The following is a 16,358-nucleotide window of genomic DNA, read 5'->3' as shown; positions in this document are numbered from 1 at the left end:
CTCCTTACACATCTCTTTTGTCCCTGTCCATCTTGTCACAGTCCTTTTGCTATTTAGAGTTAGCAATCTCAAAGCAACCTTGACATTTAATAAGCCTGTAATGTATATTTAATCTTTCTTTTTGTCCACTGATTGATTTGACCGCCAACCACTAAATTAAATTCAAATGTATTCCATTAAAAAGGAATGTATTAAATAAACACCCTTTATTTTTTGTGTGGTGTATTTTATCTGATGATCGACCACCAATAACAATAGCAGAGGGTGGCCTATTAAGATACCATCAGCAAATCTTCACAAAGTGCGAATATGTCTTGCCTCCCAGGGCGTGCGGCATGCCAACGCTTGATCAACAGCCTTGCCGCTGCAAGTAAAGAAGCCAATTAACTTCCTCTGTCACCTTCCAGCTAAGTGAAGCGATTGCTGAAGGGTGTACAAATTGCAGCCAGGAATCTAATTTCAGATGAACACACACCTCAGGCCCTCTAAAACAGCAAAAAATTCAATCTGAAGAAATATGATGACTTGCACTTGCTGCTCACTATTGGGTTTGGCCCGTCAAAGTCGCTCTTGTAGTTGAGCTGCAGGACTGGGCAGCAGCCCAGGGGAGGATGGAGAGAGTCTCAATCCAAAGCAGCCACCACTTTTAAAGGAGCAGTTAAACATTTTGGAAAGTATATCTGTCAGTCAGATGTGAAAATCAATATCTCTGTACATGCAATGTTGAGCAAAGTTTGGGACAAAATTAGAACTGCCAGTTTCACATGGAAATTAAAAAAAAACACATCTTTCCACAACTCCAAACTTTTTCCATGTTGTACCCAATTCCAAGATAAAGTGAAGAGAGTGTACATGAACCATGACTCCACGCAATGTGATTGTTGGTCATGAAATAGGTCCAGCTTGTTCTAAATGTGTTAAATAATCAAGATTTAATTTATTGCTGCCACCATGACAAAAAAATGCTCAGTTTCTTGAGAAAAAGTTTCTTGTTTTAACAAGAAAATGCTATTTCCTTATTACGAAATTCATTATAATGATTAAGTTTTCTTACATTACCTTCACTGTGACAAACAGACCAAAACATGCCAACCACTGGATTTTTAATAACAGATATTTCATTTTGGAATTCATCTGAGCAACTATTACTATTCCACCTTCTGGACATGAACTGCTAAGAAAGTCATCTTGTTACGACCCCTCCCTTTCTGCCTGCAGCGGTTTAATTGGCTACTTCCTGCAGGAGCTGGCAGTCAGGGAGGGTCGTTAAGGTAATGTGGTGACACCTGGGTAGGCCTCCACCAAGGCTATATCTACCAGTCTGGTTGCATTGTCTCTTTCTCTCTCCTAGGCTCTACAAACCCAAAACCAGGAGCCTGGTTATGGGTTTGTTTTGATGTGTTTTCCTGCATTCAACAGTAGCATACACATTCCTCACTCATCCATAGATTCCATTCACTACTAATGCAGTCACTCTCTTCACCTCATGCCTTTTGTAAATAGTTATGTTGTTTTATTTTCCAATACAACATTTAATTGGCACTTCAACCTGACTCGTCTCCCCTCTTTGTCACATTCACTGAGCTGGTTTGTGACAAGTGAGGGCTCGTCCGGGATAAACATAAGCAGTGTATATATGTAACCATGGTAACACGCATGCGCATCAGCTAGTAAGTTACATGGATTTTCCCCAGACAATCAGAAAGTGAAAAGTAGTTAAACAGTACTTTGCTGTGCCTGTGTGTCAGTCTGTCAATTTTAACTGTTTCTTATTAATAGTGAGTAAAATGTAATGACCGCAGAGTAATTATCTCCCTTGGAATATTACAATCCTGTTTCTACACCAGTCTGCCATTACTCATAACATGAGGTTTGGTTTTGACTAATAATATCATAATGAATAATTTCTTCATATGCTCTTTTTGAATATTAGATAATAAAAATCAGCACATAACTTGTGCATGTTTTCAGTTTTGGAGCTGAAAGGTGTATTTTTTTCAGTTTTGATAGATATTGATGTATCCATCTAACACTGGGTAAGACATTAAACAAGTGAATTTTCTCAAATGTATAGACTCTTCCTTTAAACATATACTTGAAATATATACTGCTGGAGGAGTTAAGAGGTCATCAGACAGTATAGTGCAATAGCAGTCTGCGAAGGTTATGACATTTATTTTTACTGCATGTTTTTATAATAGGTTTTACTGCAGTTAAATACCATCTCTGTCTCCTCTGACTCTGGCTGTCTGTCACCCTAACACAATATCGCTTTCGCCTCTGCAGTTGTCTCACTAATTCTGCAATGACACCGGGTCCTTCTCGCTGCTACACAATCTTCACTTCACCTTTGTCCTCATAGAACAAATTAACGGCAGCCTGGAAACACACAGCCCCAGGCTCTTTCTGGGATGTGACATCACTCTAATACTGTTGTTAATGTACAAGTGGGAGGGAGAGAGGAGAGATGCTGTGACATTCACACTTCCTCCGCAGCACACTCATTCCTCTCTAATCTTGACGGACATTTCACTCAAGTTCTCTGTCTCTCGATCGTCTCAGTTTCTACCACCTCGCCTCGTTTTCATCCCCTCATTTCTCTCAATGCCCACTCTCCCTCTCACTCTTTCCTCTATTTTTTACCTCACAGCCGCCGTCCTCTCTGCTTCCAGCACCTGTACCCGCCTCTTGAAACCACTGACAGCATAGACAGAAGCTGCGGAGGGCCAATTTCCTGAGTGCTGTTCACCGCTGGCACTCATTTAATTACTGCAGAGACAGAGGTGGGAGGCAGAGCCTGTCAGAGCTTTAGCCTGGATCAGTTTGGTCCCTCACAACTCCTGCTGTCCTAGGGGGGTAGCTGTAGGGGGGCTGTACCTGTCATATTCTATAGCTTCTATATGGGCCTGAGCTGACAACTAGAGATTAGCCGTCTTGATTGAAGTCCTGAGAGGCTTGGTAGCCATATGGCCGGGATACTGGATGAATGCCTTTTAAGTTTTTTTTTCTGTTTCTTTTCACAGGCTCACACAAACATCTGAACCCTTTTGTGGGAATCAGTTGAGATTAAAAATGGTGTCAAATTGGATCAGTGGCATCGTGTTAAGATGAATATGTGCAGGTAATTCATCCCCCACAGATGTGTCCATGTGTCTCTCTAATTTGCGTATATTAAAACCAATTAAATAGCAGAAAATTATCTTACCACTGTTGGTTTGTATTTACTGTTTACCCCTCAAAACACAGTCAGTTAAAGTCCATTAAGTCCTACATTCAGTTTAATACCAACACTTTCATTATTGACAGCTGAGTATAGAGTAGTGATATAACACCTCAAGTCTAGCTCAATGTAGTTTTAAAAGTGGAGATTTTATTGCAATAGAATTGATGGTATTGCTTTTGTTATTTGAATCATTGTACCCTCAAAGTGGTAAAAAAACAGTCTCACTCCCACATTAATTTATACATGCTATTGAAGCCTGTTTTTTGCTTTGCTTTAAAAAGAGCATCACAAATAAAAAAAAATAAAAAAATCACCACAGAAACTTAATTTACAAAGTTTATTGCAACAGCAACAACATAATTCAAAATGATTGCCAATGAAACACAGATGCCAGAGCCAGATGAGCAGCTGATAGCTACATGTTGTGCCAAAAGAACAAAGCTATATTTTAAAGCCTATTTTGGAAAATCCACAAGACACACTAATGAATGATGAATACAGTGATTTAAAGTAGCACATGTTTAATTGTGTGTCATCTACACTCTAATTTTGATTATGATAATGTCATATAGATCTCCAAATGGAGCCCACCAGTCCACAGTGAGGTCAGAGGTCAGGGTGCACATTGCCTGCGTTGGCAACCTAACTTAAGAGATAGTCTTTCTATTCACAATGCCACCATGTTGCCATGTTTTGTTGTCATTTTTAGCCATGCTGGTGGCCTAGCTCTTGGTCAGTATTAGTTGGTCCATCACTCTGGTCTGGACTGAAATATCTGAACAACTAGTGGATAAATTGCCAACTTACAGCATTGTTATTGTGAGCATGTTAGCATGTTGTTGTTAGCATTTAGCTTGTAGCACTGCCTAAGTACAGCCTCGCTGTAGACTCTTGTTGTTTTACATTGTTTACCTGCAATTTGGCTGGCACTACCCTGCCTACTTTTCAAACCTGTATTTCAAACCACAAACTAACATGCCATTTTATTATTATGACTCTATAATGTCTCTTCTACATACTGTATAAGTAACAAGATCACTTTGTCCTTGGTCTGCCTAGGTTTCCATGTATTTCAGTGTTACCAAAAATAAACCACTGGTTTAGAATAAAAGTATAAGTAAATAAGAAATGGGAAAAAACTTTATACACAGGGATATTTAAAAAGCTGTTGTTGGGCAGGCCAGAAGATTTTTCAAGGTTTTAGTCTCAGGGGCCACATGACATTCATGGTACTGGCACCACATGCCATTGTTGAGTCTGTACATGATCACATTCATTCCCTTGGTCTGGTTTAATTTGTGCTACCACAGGAATGTTCTCTGTGACAGTTACTGTACGTTTCAGCCACAGTTTCTCAGTATTTTCTTATGTTTGGACTGAGCCCACACTGAGGATGGGAGCAGGATCTGTGGACATAACCATGGTAACACGTGTTTTTCCTTTGAAAACATAAAAAAAAAAACATTGTTTGTTTCCCCTTTTTAAAAACAATACAATAACACATAATTTTCAAGCTTGCTGATGTTCAGCTGTGGTTTGACGGAGAAACTGTAGCCCCTGCTCTGTCTCTTTTTTGTGAACTCTTTACGCTGACATCAGAGTGGCCTGTTTTCCTTAAACATGTCAGGGTTGGATCCAGTCTGTCAAGTCTTCACAGTTAATGTGTGTGATGTTTCGTGCTTGTTGCTTTACAAGCCCTGAGAAATTAGACAGGTTGAAGGAACCAAGAGAGTCATTAATGCCGCCTCTACAGACTCCTCCACCCACCCACCCACACACACACACACACACACACACACACACACACACACACACACACACACACCTCAGAACATGTTGGGCCAAGTCCCAGATTCAGCTCAACATGTCCTGACATAACTCACCAACATTGCATCCTGTACTCTAACAGGAACACAGCTTGAACTTCAGTTCCTCAGTGCGACTATTCACATCTATTCCACACACACACACACACACACACACACACACACACACACACACACACACTACAGCACTACAGTGCACTTAAATCTCAGAAACAGGACAATAGAACAATATAACTATAGAACATATTTGAGTTTTCTATCTCAGGATCCTCTTTATCTCTACTAGGAGAACGTCAGATCCCAGTGTTGTCATGAATGCAGAGGATGAAAGTGAAATTTGAGCTGATTGGCTTTATTCTCTTTCACCACCCACTTCAACCTCAGACATTAAATAGACTCACCGTCGGTCTGGCAGTCGCTCTACATGCCCTGGCATGTCTCCTGACACTGAGTCAACCAAAAATAACCTTAACTTTCACATGGTTAAGTATGATTTAAAGCATTTGTCTCCACAGTACAGTATCAGAACCCCTCATATACTGTACAGTTCAGCAAGTTGTTCAGCTGTTTTTTTCCATTACTATATATCATATTTGTAGTTTAAAGGATAAGTACTGTCAAAAAGTCATAGAAAAAGACCATGTATGTGGCACCCAGCCTACTAAAGAAAAAAGGTTACAAACTGCATGGTTTCAATTTCTTCAAACAGCAAATGTTACACAAAAGGAGTAAATAGCGCATTTGTTGGGGACTGTTTTTGGCTGTGGATTAATACACATCTAGTGCACAAGTGAGTATTTACAGTGACAGGATGGTGTATGTGGGATTGACTCAAAATAAAACACAATGCCCATGTTCATGATGATGTCACCCAGAGCAACAGCATGGTTCATTTATGTGATTGTTATAGCTTTTAGACAACAATGGAGGTCTTGGAAGAGAGGAATAATCTTGGCTTTTGGTACACAGACAATATTTGTTTGTCGGATAAATTGTTGGTTTTGGTCTTCACAAGGGATTTGTATATTATAAGAGAAATATAGAAGACCATCACACTTATCCTTTAGTTGTGTGAAAGGACTGATTTAGTGATTTAAACAGGAGGAGTGTCAGATACAACAGAAGCAGTAAATCTTTTCCTGAGAAGAGGCAAAGCTATGACAAACCACCATGGACACAGATAAGTATGCATGAATTCCAACACACCTCAACATGGCATGAGCTCAACATGCTTATATTGCAGTAGCGGGAACTTCCTGAGTTCCTTTTAAATCTTAAAATCAAATCAGGTATATCTCGCTTTTATCATGGCTCCTTGCTGACATCTGGGCTTTCACTTCCTTGATCCAAGTTAATGTTTGCCTGTCTCAGCTGGCAAGCAAAGGCATGGGGGTTATACTGAAACCAATAACTGGTATTTTTTTTCATACACTATTATTTAAAGTGCTCTGACCAAAAGAGGTCAAGGGTTACGTCTAAACCAAACTTTAATTATATGCTGTCACTAATTATAGGTGAGGTAAGCAACACTTCATACTGTCTAGGTGTCAAGATGTATGATATGACTCCTCGGCATGTCAATGGGGTGCATTTTTCACACTTCACTTGACAAAAATAACACAAAAACACAAAGTTTAATATGTCTGACATAACAAAACAGAGGTTATGAGTTGGATTTGGTATATATGAAAATCTGACAAGGGAAATGTGTGGGTAAAAACTTCAAAAAATAAATTACATTACATTTACAAGGCTCAATATTTTCATGGGAAGCACAAAAATGTCCTGCAGTCATGACTTATACTATCTACAAGTGTACACACGCTTCTATCTCATGGACAATCTTGACCTTCATGATGGCAGCAGCGCAGATACTGCATGGAAAATCCAACAAACCAGTGAGTCACAATGAGGTATCTTATTGCATGTTTGGAGTCTCTGCCGCGCTTATATCTCCGCAGATCTGACGGAGAGAGCTGTGTACTTTGGGTTTAGCTCATCTACTTATTGCCTGTAAAACTATAGCTTGTGTCATGAATAGCAGCTCGCAATCAAATGGCAGCTTGCGTGGGCCCAGACTGGATTTGATCCCCAGCTGTTTGAGGCTGTTTAAAGCGTGAGTCACATTGAGGATTTTAGGTAGCACCATCATTGACTCACTCACACACATGCACACTATCTCTTCTCTCTTTCTCTGTATGCCTATCTCTCTCTCTCTCTCTCTCATTTTTAGCCCGGAGAGAGGGCGGATCCAGTGTGGCAATATTTCCTTCAAGCTGAGACACAGTATTCTGACAGGAGCCAATGATAAAACCTGTTCCTTCTTATCCACATGAATGATAATGTTATCATAGACTTTCTATTGGTCTTTGAAGTTAGACTGTGAGTAATACTGTTATGTGGCAGACAGACAGACTTCTTAAGAAGGCTACACAAGGCAGTGAAAAATAAACATAGAGGCTCTGAATTAAGCATAGAAACTTTTTTTTTTTTTTTGTGGTGATTTTACGATTATGGGATTATGTGAGGGCAAAAAAAGTTCCATGGGGAAAAGCTGAATCCAGAAAGACATTCCTTTAAATCTTTTGTTATCCCATTCAGCTGCTGTAGATGTTTTCTGATTTCTGAGGATTAGATTTTATGTTTGAGAACGAAGGAAACCTAAAACACATCTTGTCAAGATAATATATTTGAATTTAGAATATGGCTACACTACTGAATGCTCAAACTTTCCTCACTTACTCACTATAGAAAGGCAATAAAATATGTCTTCTGTAAAATGTCCATTTCAGCAAAACTAAAAATAACAGCCACCCCTCAACCAATCAGAATGAAATATTCACTTAGGGCATAATATAATATGGTATTAATCTAAGATGAGCTGTAGCTCATAGGATGCCACAGTCTAGTACACACAGAATTACATTGAGTATGCGTGAAGACTCTGTCCCAGATAAAGTGCGAGGAACATGTATGTAATATTCATTGAATGTTACATATTTATATCTCACATAAACGTGCTGCAGACACTGCGCTATGTGGTCTGCTCAGGCTGCACGGCTGCATGTGTGTGTGTGTCTGCAAGTGTATAATGACTCAGCCATGGGGCACTGAAACTTTGCCATTCCACCAGGGAAAGTCAGCAAGTCACTGCACAAGACTAGAAACGTGCCACATGCAATATGCCACATACACAGCAGCCGGTCAGCATGTGCAGTGTGTCTGTCCACTGATCCACACACAACTACAACATTTACAGGAATTATACAACCTTTAAATGGAGCTACATCTGTTTAAATGCTCAAATAATTGGAAAGATTGAAGAAGTCACTGCTCTGTCCTGCCAGTAAAAATGGAGATTTTCAAACAATCTTAAAAGAATGCACCACCACAAATCTGTCTTGGAATATCAGCAAGCATTGCTGATATGCACCAAATGACAATGCAAACATGCTGATGATCTGCAGGTATGAAGTTCACCATGTCTTCTGTCATAGTTTAGCGTGTTAGCATGCTAAGATTTTCAAATTAGCACTAAACACATATACAACTGGGACTGTTGGTCATGTCGTCATTGCAGGTAACAAGCATGCTGGTGTTGGATGGAAATTCAGGGGATTGCCAAACTGTGGTGAACTGACTGTGCCATCCCTGGAGCCATGCCACTAGCATGTATGTATGGATAATTTTAAGACATTCTTATGCTGTGACTCTGAATCCACTGTAACATCTGACTACCACAGCCATGCAAACTTTTCAGAGTCACTTTTCCAGGCTACAGGCATTGAATCCTCGAAAGATTGATTTATGATGGAGTATTTCTTTAAAGGCATTCAGGGTCTGGATCTGGCTTTATTATTATGTAATGGCTTAAGATGAACATCCTTAAAAGGTCATGCGGGTCATCAGCAAATAAGTTATATGCGGCTAAGCAGGTGTATCTTATATCTTGGTCTTGCTTTTTAGAGCCCAGACGACTGTAATATGGCGACGTACAGTAACTGCTGGCAGGATACTTAATACAGTGAGCGTGTGTGGTACTGTGAGTGTGTGAAAACCTTGACATCAGAGACTCACGCACCTACTTTTTGCGCTTTTATATTTTAAGGTTGGAGAATATTATGAGAAAATTTCAAACAAATGTCTTAAGCTGTTCAGTTCACTAACTTCTTACCTGTGTTTCAGCAACACATTAAGGTGCTGAGGGGAACATTCAGGAATCACATTTCAAAACTGGACTTGACTGGTCTTGCCAAGCCCCTCACTATCTCAAATGTCACTGCTATAAATACACACACACAGACACACACAGACACACACACACACACACACACACATAAGGAAATGCATACACTGCTATATGTGGTTTATATTGTTCAACCCATAGACACATAATGGCACGCACTGTATGAGTCTTTCCTCCTTTTCCTTGGCCTCACAATACTGAGGAACTGAGTCACTGGGCTTGGAAAGCCTCATGTATGAGTGGAAAGAGGAAGTGAATAATTTGTACATCAATATGTACAGCGACGGACAAGTTTAATCCCTCCAACTCAAAGATGGTTTATGCTGTGCATTTTGTCTTGCCAAGCACAGAACATGAATAACTCAAGACGTTCTGGAGAGCTATGAGTGTGAATAAGCATAATGGAATATACTGTAGCTACAGAAAAAAAAAGCTGTACAGTGCTTATACTAGGGCAGCTTTGCTCCGAGGATCCATCTGGTCTTAAACCTCAAAATGAATTAAGTAAATACAGAGAGAGTTAAGCCGAATCAGAAGGAAGGGGAAAAAAACATATAATACAGGACAGCAACTGTAGAAAAGGAAAAAGGTTCATGGGGCAGTCGGTGTGCATGTTGCTCCATTTTTTGTGAGGGAGTCAAGGCCAAGCCACAGCACACAGCACACCAGTCCAATGTAAAAGGGAGGCTGGGACAACTTCCTGCTTCAATCAGCATCAACATCAACAGAGAGAGAGAGAGAGAGAGAGAGGGAGAGGGAGAGAGAGAGAGCATCATGGAAAGTTTGTGGCTTTCTCAGATTAGTCTCTTCCTGGTGACTGTGGACATAAGTTGGAAGGGTGTGGAGAGTTTCACTGACTTGTTTTTCTGAAAGGTGATTACTCCCGTCTGAGCCACACCCACACGCTCACGGCACAGTGACGTCACTCATGTCGTAGACCCAGATTTGCATTCAGTAGCCTGAGACATTTCGACATTCTTGTAGTGTCGAGTTGTATATGTGACAACATCACTAGACAGCTGCTTTTTTGCTCCCCCTAATAAACAAGAATAGTCCAGTGAAGGCATAATAATGTCGCAGTGTTTTTTATTACTTATTTTATTACTGTTATGTACTGTACAGACAGAGACGAAGTGTACAGATTCTTTAGTTTAATAAAAGCAGCCACACCATACCGTAAAAATACTTCTTTAAATTACAAGCCTGTATACATGCTCAACATTTTATATAGCAGCCACTGCGGCCACAAGTGAAATTTATGGTAATAATGGTAAAAACTGAAACATTGCATAACCATAGCACACTTATAAACTTTTCTAAGAGGAAAATTGTGTTATTTTTTCTTTCAAAGGCAATCTTACTTTAAGTATCAAAATGATTTGTAAAATTCATAAAACAGCTTCTTTTCATTTATATGATCATTTTTATGGATCATGTATTAGTCTGCAAGTAGACTTTTCATTACATGGCTGGTCAAGGTGGAGATAATTATAACTATTCTCTGAACTGGTGATTAGTTTAATATGTAACTTTAATCTTCATAGTACCCTCTACCTATAGCTGTCTCTATAAATGTTATGAAGTAAAACATATTTTCTTGCTGTAATCTTTCCTCCTGTTCATACTGACCATTAGAAGATCCTCTCTAAATGTACTTACAATGTAAGTGATGGGGGACTAAATCTACAGTCCACATTTTGAGCTAAAAATATTTAAAAGTTTATCTGAAGATAATATGAGGTTTCGGCCTCAAATAACGTGGATATCAGTCGTTTTGTGTCTCAATGGACAGTGTTTCCCTGTTCAGCTGCAGTGGAAGTAAAGCAACAAAAAGGAGAAATGGCACTAAAAAGACATTAACTTTGAAAGATATCAACTTGATTTGACTACTTTGGATGACTGAAGCCTCATTAGCTTTAAGTAATCTTTTAAATGCATTTTTACACAGAAGGAGAACTGCGTCATTTACATTTAAAGTACATTAAGAAGGGATCTCTTAATGGGCCATATGAATAAGAGGAATTCAGCATGAAAAACGTGTGCAAATGTTCACTTGAGCACTTGACTATTGTTTTAGGACATACTTGACAAATTGTTTCAGGTTTAGCACAATGAGTAGAAATATGTTAAATGGGTCAGGTACTGAGAAATCCCAATGATTTTACAGTACAAAGGGACACACTTCACTGACAATGAGTCTGCACTGAAATGATAAGCCAGCTCCTGCTCAAAGAGACAGATAAATATCTGTGGACGTTAAGGGAATGTTCAGGTCTGTGCATGTGTGTGTGTGTGTGTGTTTATGCATGTGCTGGGAATGTAAGACTGTTGTTTTGTCTAGTGTCTGGATGAATACAGCCTATGTTGGTTTAGCGTTTTGTATGACCTGCAGATGTTGGTGTCTTTGCTGGTGGGGTGTGTATCTCTTTTGTACCGTCATCTGTGCCCAAGCTTGTACATACATAACACCTCGTGTATTCATCCTCATGAATGAGCATATTTGGGAAAAACTCGCAGGAACTCTGCCCACACTAGCAAGCAGCCAAAGTCTCTCTCTTCCCGACCTGACATTCTTTCCCCTACTGTAGTTCACGTGCGGTTTCAAGATAAAAGCCGCCATTCATTAGTCTAACTGAGGGCCCAACGCAACGACAGGATACCCCACCCTTGTCTGGCAGTAACTGGGGCCATATTTTACCCAGCGCTGGTGGCCATACACATTAAAAACAACTTGTACCACAGGGCACTTACTGCAGCCTGTGTGTGTGTTTCAGGTGTACTATGTCCACAATATTTCTTGAACTTTCACTATACCAACAGGAAAAAGAATGTTTGGGGGTTTCCAGGCTCAATCGCCCTTCACTAGCTCTCTCTGTTGTTGCATGTATTCTTTCTCTTTCTCTTTTATCCCATTTGACTTTTATCTCCTCCGACGGGCTGCCAAAACTCAACCACACACCCCCCCACACTTTGTCAGTAATGAGGCATTTGCCTGTCCACAGCTGGGTGTGTGGTACAGATGTGTGCTATCGTGCTTGCTTGCAGATATCCTGCTTGCTCCACTGCTGCTGAACTCCCAAGAGGAAAATCCAGAGCAGGAGTAATGGGGACAGAAGCCGACAGCAACTACTACCGTGTAGCGTTTGTGAATCATCTCCACACAGTGCAGCTAACTTGTGTCACCTGAACACATTACCATTAAAGTGATACTGCGCTTAAAATCTTTATTTTGAGTATCAAATACTCAACACATGTATACTTGAAAGGTGGCTGTAAAAAACGGTTGTTGCTCTATCTTTTATGGATCACAACCGCAGTGGTTGGCTTGATTTCATGTCAGTTACAATGGATTCCAAAATGGAGTAGTTGTTATGATGAATAAAATAATCAAAACATGCACAGAAACCTCTCAAACCACTCCTGCAGCATAAACCACTTCTCTACTGTCTATAAAATACTCCAAACACTTAATTTCCCCCATATTATGCTCCTAACATGCTTCCTCTGTTTCAAACCTCTTGCACAACCCTGTCAGTTTTACAAGTTGGTGAATCTGCCCCATTTGTTTGTCTTACATTTCTATTTGAGGTTACTGATTGATAGGCTGCTAAAGCTACTAAAAAGCTTGACTGAGTCACAGACATTGTGAAATATTATTGCCGTAGTTTGGCAAAAATATGAATGCTTGAAGCTTGGGGACTTTACTAATTGGGAGCAGAGAATGGAATCATACTGAAGAAGTGACAGAGAGGTTTGCATGGCTGTTTTGATTGTGAAACTGTTCTTTTTTATTTTGGTTTACAGCTTTGCATAAAACAACACAAGATTATAATGAAAACATGGTCTTCCATAGAACTCCTCCTCCAAAGGAAAGTCCAACTTCAGTGGCTTTGTCACTAAAGTTAGCAGACTTTCGGTAAATATTTCTCAAGAACAAATCCATCAACTTGACTGAATTTCATTCATTTCATTGTGAGAAATGTTTATGAGTTTTCTCCTGAAGTCTTTGCTTACATACTGTAATTACAAAATATAAAAGAAAGCAAACATCTCTGATATTAATACACGTTTAACAGAAAACACAAGAACATGACCTGCATCTTTAAAGCCTCAATATACCCAGTGCTCCAACTGTCACGTATAATAATCGAATACAACTACAAGACTTGAATATTACACTGTCTGCACTGGGTCAGTGACACTACATGACATTTCACTCCACTGCTATGAGAACATTAGAAGTGGAATGTGGGAGTAGTGTGAAAAGTCACAGCTGGGGTAAAGCTAACCTAGTTTTGATTGAAATAATGTTGTGTCCAGTTATTAATGAAATTCTCACATTAAACCACAATATGTGCAGCTGTCTAAGGTATGTGTTAGTTTACATCAGTAAAATGTTCAGATTTTCCTGGAACACACTGAAACTCTCCACCATCTCATAAAATAGCAAGGTGGTGTGTAACTGTGGGCGAAACTGTTACTCTGAATGTGTGTGTATGTGATGAAGTGGTAGGGGTGCATACATGTGTGAACTTGTATATGATTTGAAGAGTTTCCTGTCCATATGTGAGGACTGTCATTTAACTTGAACCGCCGGTGAGTCGCAGTTTTGTGGTAGTAGTTATCAAGAAGCCAATCAGAGATGACACATTTCAGTTTTATAACATTAAATCTCACTACTGCTTTACAAAGTATGAGAATATCCTGCTCTAAACAAAAGTTTATTCTTTATCAGTAACATGAATTAACAGAAATTCATGTAGGTTATTTCCCACGCTGCTATGTTGTACATGTGAAACCATTCCTTAAAGAGACCGTCAGACTATAAAGGACACAAATAAACACATTGTGTGGGTGAAGTAGTGGTCACAACTCACACACCAGGGTATCATGTCCGTTTTCTGAAGAGATTTAGACTCAAAATACTGTCTTAAAACAGTTACATGGTCAGATAAGTGACAGCAGGTCAATACTGGAGATGAATTCAAGTTAACAGCATGATTAAATCAAATCACTATTAAACTGATTATTATGCTATTATTGTTTGTGTGTTTTGGGGACACATGCATATACACATTTTGTATGCATTTTTGTACACCTTTAGGCCAGTGGTTGAACCAGTCAGTGTGGCCCTGGTGTGTTTGATTGCATCACGATTGAAACACTCAGTGGGTCATCACAACTGTGTCTGCAACAAACAAAGCATGGCATCAGTCTGTACTTTTCCACTGATTTTAATGAGCACGTAGGGACCGGCCCCTGACAAGAAAGCAGATTTCTCTGCTTCCTGGCGTAGCGTTGTCTCCTCAGTCTTCAGTGGGGTCACACCAGTTGAACTTCTTCTTCAGCTGATTGAAACTCTTCCTGTTTCCAGCCACATACCTGCTAAGCTGCACATATACACACATAGAGCAAGAAAGACCCGAGCACAGAGGTGATATCCCTCACTAAGGTATTGTAAACAGTCTTGCTGTCTCTTCCTGTTTCACACAGACACATACACACAAACACCTGACCTGACCTGAAATACAGCAAGACTTCGAACACACACACAACATTATGGTACAGTAAATAATCTGACACCTGCAGGGCCCAAATGTTTTTTTTTTACAAACAGCAGTTTAACTTGCAAATTTAGTTTTTGGTAAAAAACAAACCAAAAAAAGAAGACTAAAGTAGTTTGTAAATATGTATTAAACTGAAATAAACTATTATTTCTAATAGACTGCAGCTAATGAGATAAATAATGGATTGTTGGACCCACAGCTTGATTTACCATACTTACATTACCTAAAAAATTGGAGAATCGGGGAATACTTTCAAAACATCACTGTCTAATGAAAATCCTTAAGCTCCAAATTTGGTGAATTTGGTTTTTCAAATAAACTGAAGGATTTAGTGTTACTTTGTGGATTGATCAAATTCTGCTACTTTTAAAGCTAAAAAAATCCCCATTGGATATTGTGTTTCTGGGGGGGGATTTTTGCCTTTATTAGAGAGAGAACAGTAGAGAGCTGACATGAAATAAATGGAGGAAGATGAGGGTTGACGTGCAACAAAGGTCTCTGGCCAGACTCTCGCTGAGGACATTGCGATTACATGGTTAACACTTTAAATCCCTTGGCCTCAAGGACACCCCATTTCTGTATGAAACAAGGATTATGAGTACATAACCGGGATAGATCTATCGAGTGCAGAAACTTGAGGGCCATTTAAACTGGCTTTTTTCCTTAAATGGTGCAAAAAAAACTTTTACAGAAGCTGTTCATTTCATTTAATTTGTTTTTTTCACTTTTATCTGTAGCAGTATTGCAGATTTTAGGCAAGGCAAGTTTATCTGTATACCATATTACATACACAAAGGGTACTTTAAAGTGATTTACATCATGCATTAAAAACAAACAATAAATACATCTTAAAATATTACAATACAAATCAAAAGGATATAAAGAAAAATTTAAAAACAAAGATCTTAATAGATAGGTAAAGATTTCAGTGCCAGGTAGATAATGGTAAGTGCTTTAGGTTTAGTCAATGGCTGGAGAACATAGATGTATTTTTTTTAACCCTGATTTAAAGACAGTGATAGTCAAATTCGGGACAAATATATATTCAAGCTCCATGGTCCCATATATCGATATACTGACAATTTCTTATTGTAACTAGATAGACAGAGTGTGAGTTACCATGTTTTTTGTCATTATATGTTAGGCTACTGACTATAATTATCTGTGCACATACATGTGTAAAAACCAAAATGAATATGGCGTCTGTCTCGTGATATTCTACAGATGTTGGTCCTCAGAGAATTAGGCAAAAAAAGCTCTTAAATACGCTGCCCCTTCTTCCTGAAATTGTCAGTGCTGATTACGGTCAGTTTTAAAGGATCGAGGAAATAGTACTCTTGGTAAATGTGATTGCTCCGAAATTTTCAATGAAATCATTTAAGAAAATTGTACCTGTTTATGCATCATAACTGCATTTGTGTCCTTTATCTTTTATTGCATATTCATCTGATTTTTGTGTGCACTCGTTTATAGTGCGTGACGGTTGTATTTGTCTG

The sequence above is a fragment of the Thunnus albacares genome, chromosome 23, assembly GCF_914725855.1.
Source record: "Thunnus albacares chromosome 23, fThuAlb1.1, whole genome shotgun sequence".
NCBI lineage: Eukaryota > Metazoa > Chordata > Actinopteri > Scombriformes > Scombridae > Thunnus > Thunnus albacares.
Note: the sequence above shows the minus strand (reverse complement) of the source record.